This window comes from Haliotis cracherodii, unplaced genomic scaffold (genome assembly GCF_022045235.1).
Source record: "Haliotis cracherodii isolate W230 unplaced genomic scaffold, xgHalCrac1.p SCAF_58, whole genome shotgun sequence".
In the NCBI taxonomy this organism is placed as follows: Eukaryota; Metazoa; Mollusca; class Gastropoda; order Lepetellida; family Haliotidae; genus Haliotis; species Haliotis cracherodii.
Genome location: NW_027266317.1, coordinates 60,775 through 74,168, shown reverse-complemented (window position 1 = coordinate 74,168; position 13,394 = coordinate 60,775). Strand labels below are relative to the sequence as shown.

At 41.7% G+C, this 13,394-nt stretch overlaps 1 long non-coding RNA gene across 1 annotated transcript; it reads left to right on the top strand.

The window, feature by feature from the left end:
- The first annotated feature begins 1,034 nt into the window (after positions 1-1,034).
- Positions 1,035-13,060, top strand: LOC139444586 (uncharacterized). The gene is made up of 4 exons (XR_011651842.1): positions 1,035-1,135; positions 2,087-2,276; positions 12,623-12,712; positions 12,981-13,060. It is a non-coding gene; the product is annotated as an uncharacterized lncRNA (long non-coding RNA).
- Positions 13,061-13,394: the final 334 nt, after the last annotated feature.

Here is a 13,394-nt window from a genome sequence, read left to right as displayed (position 1 = left end):
ACGCAATTGGGATACGATGACATGCATGAACCTAGGCACTTCTCCCGGCAAGCATGGGTTGCTTAAGATCTATTCTTCCCCGGATCTTCACGGGTCTCAATTTGTACTGAATCTCCATGCTTCAAACTTTTGCTGTAACGTTAATACTAGGAACATTTATTATTTAGAAAATCTATGCTACGCTAAGAAAAACAGTAATTAGCTCAGTAGTTCAGTAGATGTATAGCAAACCCAAACTCTTCTGGTACTTTAATTCATATCAAGGTCCTCATAATATAAGTATTTAAAGTCAGTTGTGAAGAACTAAAAGTTTCTTTTTCTGTATAGGGTCAATATTTTTTCAGTTTACTCCTGTTGTCTGCTCAATTTCTGTCCACGCCCGCCAACACAAGTCACATTATGTCATATGTATAATTTCTGAACATAATGCAGAACCCTTTTCCATAACACAATAAAATCTAAATTTTGTGTTAACATAAATCCATTGTTTCTAAAAATGGAAATTATTGAATATAAGTGCAAATCAGGCAAAGCGAGTATGTGAGACAGAAGCCTTTTGATTGAAAATATTTTTAAAGTTTACTGGTTATCAGGCCAAGCTGAGATTTGACTTGATACCACTGATAGCTGTCATTGGCAAGTTTTCGAACATGCACCGACAAAGGTAATGACGTCATGTTTTTAGCTCTGACGTCAGCATCTTCAGGCCGTCTGTGAAAGATTTAGATCAAGATTTGCTCTGGGAGGTTTCAACTGGACTGGTTTCCTTCTGTGTGTGGCGCAACGAGTTCTTGGTACTAGTTTATATAAGCTCCTCACATCGATGTATTGTTTCCTACACATTCAATACGGTATCAATATCGCGGGTAGCATGCAAAGTAATTGAGCTTTTTCTTAAATGCAAGGAAAACTAGTTCCACGCTATTGTTGCGCCCGAAACTTAGAGACGGGGCCAAGCTTTCGTCTGTGTCCAGCGGCCAGCGCAGAAGCACCATCCAACACGACCTTGAACTTTCTTGAACAAGAAAATGGCGACCAGGAAGTGATTTTTAGAAGTGATCGTGATGCTGTTTGCTGTTTTATAAGCAAAATGTGATATGTCATGGAATACCTTATCAGCCCGTGGATACATAAGGTAGTATCTTCACTATTAATACTTTTGAAAGATATTTTGAAAGTTTAGATAAAGTTGTAGACACGGATCTAGCAAGACTTGCATTCGACTGCACCAACAGGCACTGGATGCGGCCGAGGCAAGACATGCTCATTGGTGTCAATCCCCTCTCCTCTCAGGAAATAATGGAGCAATGTCCGTTAATATATTATAACCGCTAATTGTGAATGAACCGCATTCTTATATCCATAGAGTCACGGTAAGTGTCTCCAGTGTTAATTGGATTGTTTTGACTATTTCTCAGAAAAAACACAGGGAAGCTGAAACTCGGATGATCGCTCTAATATTGTCAGCCAGAAGTTTGTTCAAAAGATAAGCATGCTAATGTTAGCCATTACCCGTGTGTTATTTGTTCAGATAATTTGAATTTATTCATGTGGCCATTGACTTGTTTGGAAATAACAGGTTTTGACAGTAACCATGATAACTTGAAATTGGCACAGAGACCATAATCTGTTTTATGGTCTCTGCTTGCCCCAGTGATATCTTATGATCTTTAAAAATGTATTTTAAAAATTAACTGCGCACAGCAAGCAGTAACTTTGATATGATATGTAAAAGAATATAATTGTGATTGAGAGCTGTTAAATTCCTGAAACTTCAGGCTGACAATTAATATTAGAGCGATCATTGAGGCGAGGTGAGTGTGTGTGTGTGTGTGTGTGTGTGTGTGTGTGTGTGTGTGTGAATTTGAATATACTGATGTGGCCATATCAGGTGCTATGAAGTCACAGACAACACATTTCAATGTCATTTTCAAGCATGCATTTCCTCTCCCTGGCTCTCTGCAGGTGAGCCTTGTCATAGTCAGAAGATGTTGAATGATGCTGTCGCAGAGCTGTGTTCCATGCCTCGGCCATCTTTTCATTGTCACAAACCCTACAAATCAGCTTTGCTTGACTCTTGTTTCAGGTCTTGCTTGCTGGCCGCAGTTTGACCCAACAGCCACACAGAGGTAGAGATGCACTCACAGTGTGGCGTGGACAGACCAGTGCCATCCAACCTGGACTTGGTGACTATTGAGAAATCTTCAGCACTCATCCTGGTGACAGTCCTGGATATCTGGGGCGGAGAGGCACTTTCTGACTCTTCAGATCGAAAGGTGAGACCTTTGTTCCAGGGAGTGTGGCCCTTGCTGAACTGTGACTTGATTCTCATGCCACTGACTTTCATCATGATTGTTTTATTAGAAACTCTCAAGATTTACACATGTCTTGTGCAAGCAGTCCAAATTGCAGTTGAGCTGTATACACAGTCTGACACTTTTGGGCGTGTCAGCTGAGAGTGGTCACACCTGGTGGCTCGCTGCACTTGATTGGCTGAACACAGATACCTGGGCAATTTATCAGTTTAATGAGTAAAGATAGGGCTTTATGGGGAATGAACATTTAATAGTTTCAATTTTCATTTTTGTTGAGAAATGTGAACTTTAGTTCAATTACTTTATAAAAACATGCATGTATGGATTTAAAAATAGGCAAAGAAAATACAGAATTTGTTTACCATACTAACATTGGTGTTTGCTAGATGTTGGATCCAGGTTGATATTTTTGTGGTTTAAGTGACAAGTGGCAGGTTGGTCAGCATGCAACAGGAGAACAGCCTATGGCCAATATTAAATATGGTGGGCTGTCATGTCACTGTAATTGAAAAGGAAAGTAATTGTGATCTGAGGCCTTGTGATCTGAGTGGCCATATAGATTATGTGTTTGTGTTAAATTGCAGCATGGTATCTCAGTGAGTTAACACCATGGAACTGGCCTGAGTCTGGACTAGTAAAAACACGCACGCACGCACGCACGCACCCACCTCACCTCACCTCACCTCACCTCACCTCACCTCACCTCACCTCACCTCACCTCACCTCACCTCACCTCACCTCACCTCACCTCACCTCACCTCAACTCACCTCACCTCACCCCACCCCACCCCACCCCAACCTACCCCACCCCACCCCACCCCACCCGCCCCCACGCTCACCCCCACCCCGCCCCCACCCCACCTCACCCCACCCCACCCCACCCCACCCGTGATTGACATTATGAGCAACGATTATCACAAGAGAGACATGATGACATGCAATGAAGTCATCAAGACTGACCATATGAATCTGTCGCTTCTGAGGACAAGCATGAGTTGCTGAAGCACTGGGCTGCCAGGGGCAAATTTAGGTTCATGTTTAATGTGGATGGTCTGGAAATGAGATTCAGATTTAAGGATGGTTTGTGTAGCTTCAGGAAGAAGGCTCTCTCTGGAAATGTGTCAAGTGGTCAAATAGACTATGCATACTAACCAGATATTGGTTTGCATAGCTTTCTGGTTAAAGTCATTCTCTGGAGATAAGTCAAATGGTCAAATCAACTGTGTCCAGTGTCCAGGGTGTCTTAAGGGTGTTTTGTGTTGTTTCTCTGGAAATGGTCAAGTGTTCAAATAGACAGTGTATAGTAACCAGACACATCGTAGCATGGGTAGGTGTCGATTACAAGGTGTCTTAAAGATGGATTTGTGCAGTTTCTGGTTAAAGTCATTCTCTGGACATGAATGAAGTGTTCAAATTGACAGTGTATAGTAACCAGACACATCGTAGCATGGGTAGGTGTCGATTACAAGGTGTCTTAAGGATGGATTTGTGCAGTTCCTGGTTAAAGTCATTCTCTGGACATGAATGAAGTGTTCAAATAGACTCTGTTCTTAGAGCATACTGAGTGAGTATGGTTTTACGCTGCTTTCAGCAATTTTCCAGAAATATCACGGTGTAGGACACCAGAAACGAACCCCAGTCTTTGGCGTGACAAGCCAACGCTTTAACCACTAGGCTACCCAACCGACCAAAGAGGACATACATCAGGGCATGGGTAGAGGGTGTCTTAAGGGTGTTCAACGGAGCTTCAGGTTAATAGCATTGTCTGGACATGGGTCAAGTGGTGTTATAGAGTTGTACAGTGACTAGATACATCAGGGCATGGGCAGATTTAGATTACAGGGTGTCTAAAGAGTGTGGGATGTAGCTTCAGGTTAACAACATTGTCTAGACATGGGTCAAGTGGTGTTCTAGACTGTGCAAAACGACAAGTGGTCAAATTGACTATGTACAGTGATCAGATACATCAGGGCAGGGGTAGATTTAGATTACAGGGTGTCTTAAGGGTGTTTTGTGTTATCTCTGGTTAAAGTTCACCTCTTGAGATGGGTCAAGTGGTCAAAAAGACTATGTATACTGACCAGATACATCATAGCATGGTTAGATTCAGATTACAGGGTGTCTTAAGGGTGGTTTGTGGTGTTTCTGGTTAAAGTCATTCTTTGGACATTGGTAAAGTGGTCCAATGGACTGTTTTTAGCTCACCAGGTGCGAAGGACCAAGGTGAGTTTATGCCATACCGTGGCGTCTGTTGTCTGTCTGTCGGCCGTCGTCCTTATGTCAACAATTTTTTCAAACGACTCTTTTAATGAAGTTTAACTGGTGGGGATTCAAAATTGTAGAAATGGTGCGGCTGACCCCCCACAGGGCTTAAAGGGTAATTTGGCAATATTGCTTTAAATGACTTTTCCTCTGGAACTAAGAGATAGACATCAATTCACAGTTGTACAGATGGAGGGGTCAACCCCCCAGGGCTGAGAGGTAGGGCCAGAAAGAGTTCATAACTTGGACTCAGTTAAGATCCCCACCGTATGACCATATGTACAATTGCTGAGTATTATGAGAGGAATGCACTTATGCTACCAGGACTGGACCTTCTGTTCATTTGTCTGGAACTCCCAAAGGAGTTAGAACCTTGACCAATACATGCAAACTGATGTCATCCCCACCCATAAACAGATACCTTGTATACATGTGCCAACAGGATTTGCCTTGGGGTCCAGCCTTGCCTCTTGAAACTTGGATCATAACATGGAAATGGTTCAGATCATTATCCTACATTTGTATCTAGGGCCTCTTGTTTAGTGAAGTGGGGTAAAATGGGGCTAAAGATTTCTGCGTTCAAGATTAACTGCACTTACATTGCAACGAGCATGCATGTACATTGCGAAGTGGGTGCGTGCATGCGCACTTCCAGTCTGAACTTATGCCGATTTTATCAAGCAAGCCCACTAAAATAAATGGGTATCTCTTGAGCTCCATGAGTAGCAACAGATTGGATGATTTCAGTCTCTGATTCATTCCTCTAAATCACCGTTCAGTTTCTTTGGATTCCGTTACAGGATATCAGAGCCCTAAGCCTGCACAGACAAGTTTGTTCTTTTGTTTAGCCTTACAGCTGAGCTGCCATGTCCTGAACATGCAGACATGGAGAAGAATTTGTACAGTGCATCATTAATAATAGGTTATTAAAAAGGCAAATGATGTATTTTACAGAAGGGAAAAGACATTAAGGATTTATACATACTGGAACGAGCAGGTCAAATAATTATAGTCCATTTACACAGGGCTATATCTATATCCATGCATGAGCTCAAAAGTTGACAATGTCGTATTACTACCCTGATCATCAGATACACTTTACCCGACATAAAGAAGCAGACAAACTCCTGTTGCCCCCATCATGACCAGAACACGAGATGTGCAGTAAAGCAGTGTGCATGTAAAGGGAAGTAACTGCGTGCTATATTGGATCGCAATGTTTTTAAGTATTAGGTTTTTGTTTTTCTTTGTTTGTTGTTTTACGCCGCACTCAGCAATATTCCAGCTATATGACGGCGGTCTGTAAATAATCGAGTCTGGACCAGACAGTCCAGTGATTGATATCATAAGCATCGATCCACGCAATTGGGATACAATGACATGCATCAACCAAGTCAGCGAACCTGACCACGCCTTTTACGACAAGCATGGGTTGCTGAAGACCTATTCTACCCCGGATCTTCATGGGTCTTTAAGTATTAGGATCTTTAAGTTTTTCTTTTTGAAAATGGAAATAAAAATGAAACGTGTGGTGGACTTTATGATGATGCAGGCGGTGCCTGAGCACCAAGACTATTATTTGTTTGGCCTTAGTATAATATTCCCCAGAAAATATCTGCATTCTTAGCGGCCATGATGGGCCTCCGTATGGGCTTCAGTTTTGACCAATGAAGATCGGGGTAGAGAATAAGCCTTCAGCAACCCATGCATGCCGTAAGAGGCGACTAATGGGACTGGGTGGTCAGACTCGCTGACTTGGTTGATACATGTCATTGTATTAAAATTGTGTAAATTGATGCTCATGATGTCAATCACTGGATGGTCATGTGCAGACTGGATTGTTTACAGACTGCCGCCATACATCAAACAACACTTCGGTTTCACACAGTCTTCCCCCTTGCCATGCCTGCACGTGGCATGTAAAAATATCCGGCATGGTCCACAGTGGCTGGCAATGTCAATATTATTATCAATTCTATAAACCCCTGACATGCGCCATTGATGACCTGTGTAACACGATTCACTTGAAAAAATCTTGAAACTGTCCAAACTACAAATGTGTAAATGTGTGTGTCTTTTGATCTTGTGTGTGTAAACTATATGAATAGTTACATTTTTGACCCGTCTGGTCAGGCTCAGTGACTTGGTTGATTGCATGTCCTGGAATCTCCTTTATGTGTAGCGATGCTCATGATGTCGACCACTGGATTGTCTGATCCAGACTCCATTATTTACAGACGCTGTCATAATTATAGCTGGAATATTGGAATAGTGGTGACAACTCCCATACAAACCTGAAATAGCTCTAAAAAATAACTTATGGTATATGTCTACAAGAACACACACCATTGAATGTGTTAAATATTTACTTTTCTTTATAGACAAATTTGTTTATTATTTGTGAGTCTTATGTCACTAAGAATAGATTGTATTAATCTAGTCGTCAGGACATGCTGTATTATATCCTGACACCATGAGGGAATTCGGGGTTACAATTAATCCTGTCAACAAGGGTAGATCAACTCAGTGGCCAGGTTCACAGCCTGTCGTACCCACACAGCTTTGGTCGTTACTCGTAATATCAATCACTGGATTGTCCGGTCCAGATATGATTATTTACAGACTTTTTGGATATTGCTGAGTGGATCCTGTTGTACCCACACAGCATGGGTCGTTACTCATAATATCAATCACTGGATTGTCTGGTCCAGATGTGATTATTTGCAGACTATTGGAATTTTTGCCTAGTGTAGCCTGTCGTACCCACACAGCATGGGTCGTTACTCGTAATATCAATCACTGGATTGTCTGGTCCAGATATGATTATTTACAGACCTTTTTGGATATTGCTGAGTGGATCCTGTTGTACCCACACAGCGTGGGTTGTTACTCATAATATCAGTCACTGGATTGTCTGGTCCAGATGTGATTATTTACAGACTGTTGGAATTTTTGCCTAGTGTAGCCTGTCGTACCCACACAGCGTGGGTCGTTACTCATAATATCAGTCACTGGATTGTCTGGTCCAGATGTGATTATTTGCAGACTATTGGAATTTTTGCCTAGTGTAGCCTGTTGTACCCACACAGCGTGGGTCGTTACTCGTAATATCAATCACTGGAATGTCCGGTCCAGATGTGATTATTTACAGACTGTTGGAATTTTTGCCTAGTGTAGCCTGTCGTACCCACACAGCGTGGGTCGTTACTTGTAATATCAGTCACTGGATTGTCTGGTCCAGATGTGATTATTTGCAGACTATTGGAATTTTTGCCTAGTGTAGCCTGTCGTACCCACACAGCGTGGGTCGTTACTCATAATATCAGTCACTGGATTGTCTGGTCCAGATGTGATTATTTGCAGACTGTTCAGGTTACTATTCGCAGGTTAAAGTCCACCTCTTGAGATGGGTCAAGTAGTCAAATAGACTATGTATACTGACCAGATACCTCATAGCATGGTCAGATATAGATTACAGGGTGTCTTCAGGGTGTTTTGTGTTGTTTCTGGTTAAAGTTCTCCTCTTGAGATGGGTCTTGTGGTCAAATAGATTATGTATACTGACCAGAGACATAATGACATGGTCAGATTTAGATTACAGGGTGTCTTCAGGGTGTTTTGTGTTGTTTCTGGTTAAAGTCCTCCTCTTGAGATGGGTCAAGTAGTCAAATAGACTATGTATACTGACCAGATACCTCATAGCATGGTCAGATTTAGATTACAGGGTGTCTTCAGGGTGTTTTGTGTTGTTTCAGGTTAAAGTCCTCCTCTTGAGATGGGTCAAGTGGTCAAATAGACTGTATACTGACCAGATACCTCATAGCATGGTCAGATTTAGATTACAGGGTGTCTTCAGGGTGTTTTGTGTTGTTTCTGGTTAAAGTTCTCCTCTTGAGATGGGTCAAGTAGTCAAATAAACTATGTATACTGACCAGATACCTCATAGCATGGTCAGATATAGATTACAGGGTGTCTTCAGGGTGTTTTGTGTTGTTTCTGGTTAAAGTTCTCCTCTTGAGATGGGTCTTGTGGTCAAATAGATTATGTATACTGACCAGAGACATAATGACATGGTCAGATTTAGATTACAGGGTGTCTTCAGGGTGTTTTGTGTTGTTTCTGGTTAAAGTCCTCCTCTTGAGATGGGTCAAGTAGTCAAATAGACTATGTATACTGACCAGATACCTCATAGCATGGTCAGATTTAGATTACAGGGTGTCTTCAGGGTGTTTTGTATTGTTTCTGGTTAAAGTCCTCCTCTTGAGATGGGTCAAGTGGTCAAATAGACTGTATACTGACCAGATACCTCATAGCATGGTCAGATTTAGATTACAGGGTGTCTTAAGGGTGTTTTGTGTTGTTTCTGGTTCAAGTCCTCCTCTTGAGATGGGTCAAGTGGTCAAATAGACTGTATACTGGCCAGATTCATAGCATGGTCAGATTTAGATTACAGGGTGTCTTAAGGGTGTTTTGTGTTGTTTCTGGTTCAAGTCCTCCTCTTGAGATGGGTCAAGTGGTCAAATAGACTGTATACTGGCCAGATTCATAGCATGGTCAGATTTAGATTACAGGGTGTCTTCAGGGTATTTTGTGTTGTTTCTGGTTAAAATTCTCCTCTTGAGATGGGTTAAGTGATCAAATAGACTGTATACTGACCAGATTCATAGCATGGGTAGATTTAGATTACAGGGTGTCTTCAGGGTGTTTTGTATTGTTTCTGGTTAAAGTCCTCCTCTTGAGATGGGTCAAGTGGTCAAATAGACTGTATACTGACCAGATACCTCATAGCATGGTCAAATTTAGATTACAGGGTGTCTTCAGGGTGTTTTGTGTTGTTTCTGGTTAAAGTCCTCCTCTTGAGATGGGTCAAGTGGTCAAATAGACTGTATACTGACCAGATACATCATAGCATGGTCAGATTTAGATTACAGGGTGTCTTCAAGGTGTTTTGTGTTGTTTCTTGTTAAGATCCACCTCTTGAGATGGGTCAAGTAGTCAAACAGACTATGTATACTGACCAGATACCTCATAGCATGGTCGTTTCTGGCTTAAGTCCTCCCCAAATCCACACAGATGACAAATCCACACAGATGACATATCTACACAGAGGACAGATTCACCCAAGGGTCCTGTACCAGCATGTCTCCTGACATCCACCAGTTTCTACCAGGTTTATGAGTGACGTTGCTCCAGACAACTGGTTGATATGTCTGTGAGTACCAAGTATGCTGCCCCAAAGTCTTCGCAGGTTTGCCATGTTTGAGGTGAGGGGTTTGCTCCAATTATTCATGAAGGTGGAGATGTCATGTAGCTGGAATATCTGTGACTGACAAACAAACAACAGTTTCTCAACTGTAGACAAGGGGGAGGTAATTTGCAACATTGGTGGAAGAGTAAGCTCCCTTTGGTTTGTTGTTCTGAGGAGGATATTTGAAATTATTGTCTTGACCCTGACCATTATTTTTTATTTGTTGGATCACAGATTGTCAAAGTCAGATGTCTGAGTTGGGAACAGCCAGAATCAGCTGCACATTGAAAGCCTGCGCTATTCCCCAGACCTTTTGGTAGACTATTTATCCTGGAAGAACAAGATTGTGTCGACAGGGTGGTCTCTACATTTTGACTTGTTTGCAATGTCTCTCAACCAGAAGCTCCCCATTTCTGTCAGTCCACTACCATCTCCACATCCATAACAATCCACATAGACGCCCTGTCAGTGAGTTGGGAGGGAATGCTCCCTAACGGTTTTCCCCCTGGGCCTCTGGTGGACAGAGTCCTGAGAAATGTGGATCGGTTTCCATAGCTCTTGGTTCCCTGACTGTTTCCACTTGTCATGACAGCACCACTCTACCTCCCACTATGTCGCGATCTGCTTCATCAGCCTCGATCAGACACGGAAGCCTCCTCAATCTACAATATTAAAATGCCCCATACATTTTCCAAGTGGAATCTGGCTATGGTCCTGTGTGCTTATATGGAGTCACTCTATGAGCCTATGTGTAAAGTGACTCTTCTGAAGGCGTCGAAGACTCCCTAGTTTGCTTGCCATGGCAACAGCGACTAGAGTATCAGAGCTTCATCACTCACTCACTCACTCACTGATATCTCTGGACATGGGTCAAGTGGTAAAAAATACTCTGTTCTGTGATCAGATACATCATAGCATGGGCAGGTACAGATTACAGGTTGTCAAGGGTGGTTTGTGGTGTTTCTTGTTATTCTCTTGACATGGATCAAGAGGTCAAATAGACTGTTTTATAATAATGTGAGGTGAAAGTGGGGTTTAACATCACATGCTTATATAGCAACATGCATGGATGTGTGTGTGTGTGTGTTTGTGTGTGTGTGTGTGTGTGTATGTGTGTGTGTGTGTGCCAATTTTATTATGGTATCCCACTGACATACCATTTCGCGCTTTAACATTTATATGCAACTCAGACACAGTATACTGACTCGAAGAGGACCAGTCCTTGTTTTAGCCCCTTATTGCCTAGCACCAGGCAGGGTAACAACAAGTACCATTCTTTAATGTCCTTGGTATGACATTGTTACAACCTTTGGGCAGACGCTCTATCCACCAGCCCTTGGAGGCGGTTCTGTTGTTTAGTGGACAGATACATCATAGCATGAGTAGACACAGTTTACAGGGTGTCTTAAGGGTGGTTTGTGGTGTTTATAGTTAAAGTCATATAGTTTCGTCCTTCAGGCAGACGCTCGATCCACCAGCCCACGGAGGCGGTTCTGTTGTTTAGTGGTCAGATACATCATAGCATGAGTAGACTTAGATTACAGGGTGTCTTAACTCTTTCAACACTGTAGGCCAGTAGACCAGCAAAGATGTCATGACTCCCCAGACACCATAGGCCGGTCTACGGGCCAGCATGTATACAAGTAAACAACAACAAATAAGTATACATCCTATACTCGCGTTAACAAGTCATGTGACTACAGGAAACAAGAGTTGATGTATCATGGGGTGTTTATTTAGAAAGTTTCTGCAGACAGCTGAATTTTCTTAAAGTAAACTTTGCATTGCAAATTTGACTTTGTACACGCGTCTGTAATGGCTGCGAGTCATGATTCAGAGAGAGATGAGATGTCAGACAATGATTTCATTGAAGATGTTGGTGGTTTTGATATGCTTGAACTAAATCCTGAGGGCGAACGGGAAATTCGCGAACTTGTCTGGTCCACACTCAATTATTTAGAGACCGCCGTCATATAGCTGGAATATACTGAGTGTAGCTTTGAACAACAAACAAACAAACCAAATAAATATATGTATGTGTGTAACTTGATGCATGTCATCGTATTCCAATTGCTTGGATCGATGCTCTTGATGTCACTGGACTGTCTAGTCGATTATTTACAGATCACGTCATATAGCTGGAATATTACTGGGTGCAGCGTTAAACAACAAACAAACAAAATAAATATATGTATGTGTGTTGGTTGATGCATGTCATCATATTCCTATTGCTTGGATAAGTGCTCTAGATCGACTGTCTGGTCTGGTCTGGTCGATTATTACAGATCACCTTCATATAGCTGAAATATTGCTGTTTGTAGCATCAACAAACTAACAAACAATCCAAACAGTGCCCCTTTCTATCAGGGGGGCATGTTTTTTAATATAGTTCCACTGAACCTGATCTCAAATACAATATCACAGAACCAAACAAGTCATCAAGGTGAAGAATAATCCAAGGGAGATAATCCACACATTCAACACCTGTCAGTCCACCTCCTACTATCACCTGTGCCATCTAGTGTTTGAAAACATATTAGTTCGCTGTCTGTGTATGATATTGGATATTAAAGTGATTTATTTCAGCCTTTTTTATTTTTTCCTCTCTTTTTTCCCCTCTTTGTTTCACTCGTCTTGCTAACCAAGGTTAACAAGATGTTATTGTTGGGGTGTTGCTGCTGCAAAATATGAACTTTTATTATTCTAGGATCAAATATAACATTCATATAACTCAAAAGCATTCATGTTTCAACTATTCAACAAGAAAAACTGTTAAAATCCTTTGTTATATTTTCAGGCGAAGAAAACTGCCACATCCAAGGGAAATAATCCACTTTCATCGCACCTGCCAATCAAGCTCCTTCAGTAACCTTTGCTGTCTAGTGATGTAAGAATAATAAATCCTATTGTCTTTGTATGCTACATGATAATATTCTAATTTGTTTCATCCTTTTGTGTTATTTCTCATATTTCCTTACCTTGGCTAACAAGTTTACCTGGCCTAACGAGTATACCTCAAGTAGGCAGCAGCAGCAGCAGCCATTACACCTGTTCTGTTGTTCCATTGAAAAATATAACATAACAAGGTTAAATAGCAGTCATGTTACCGAAATCAAACATGTATTATTTGACAAATATTTTATTTATTGTTTCAGGTCCATGTCAATTCTCACCTGTGTAACGCCTGGGCCACCTACTGTCCTCCATCTTCCTGAGGCAAGGGAATTAACTGACTATAAAAGTCCTGTTTCCACCCTTACCGAACTATATTGGAATTTCATGGCTCGATCCTAGCACCACCAGTGGCAATTCCGTATTATGGCCCTTCTGTGTCCTTTCAACTGACCAGTCAGTTTCCATCTCCCTCTATCACTTCTATTTGCTTCAAACAATATGGCGGCGCATAGTCAAGATGATCTGATCAATAATCAAGACCTATATTGTAATAAAATGGGTCTTCGCCCAGTTGACGGTACACATGCTTTTGAAATCCTGCTGTTAAACGAAAACTGCACGATGGAATCCATGTTGTTTACGAACCGATTGTCTAGTTTCTTACGCGATTTTGA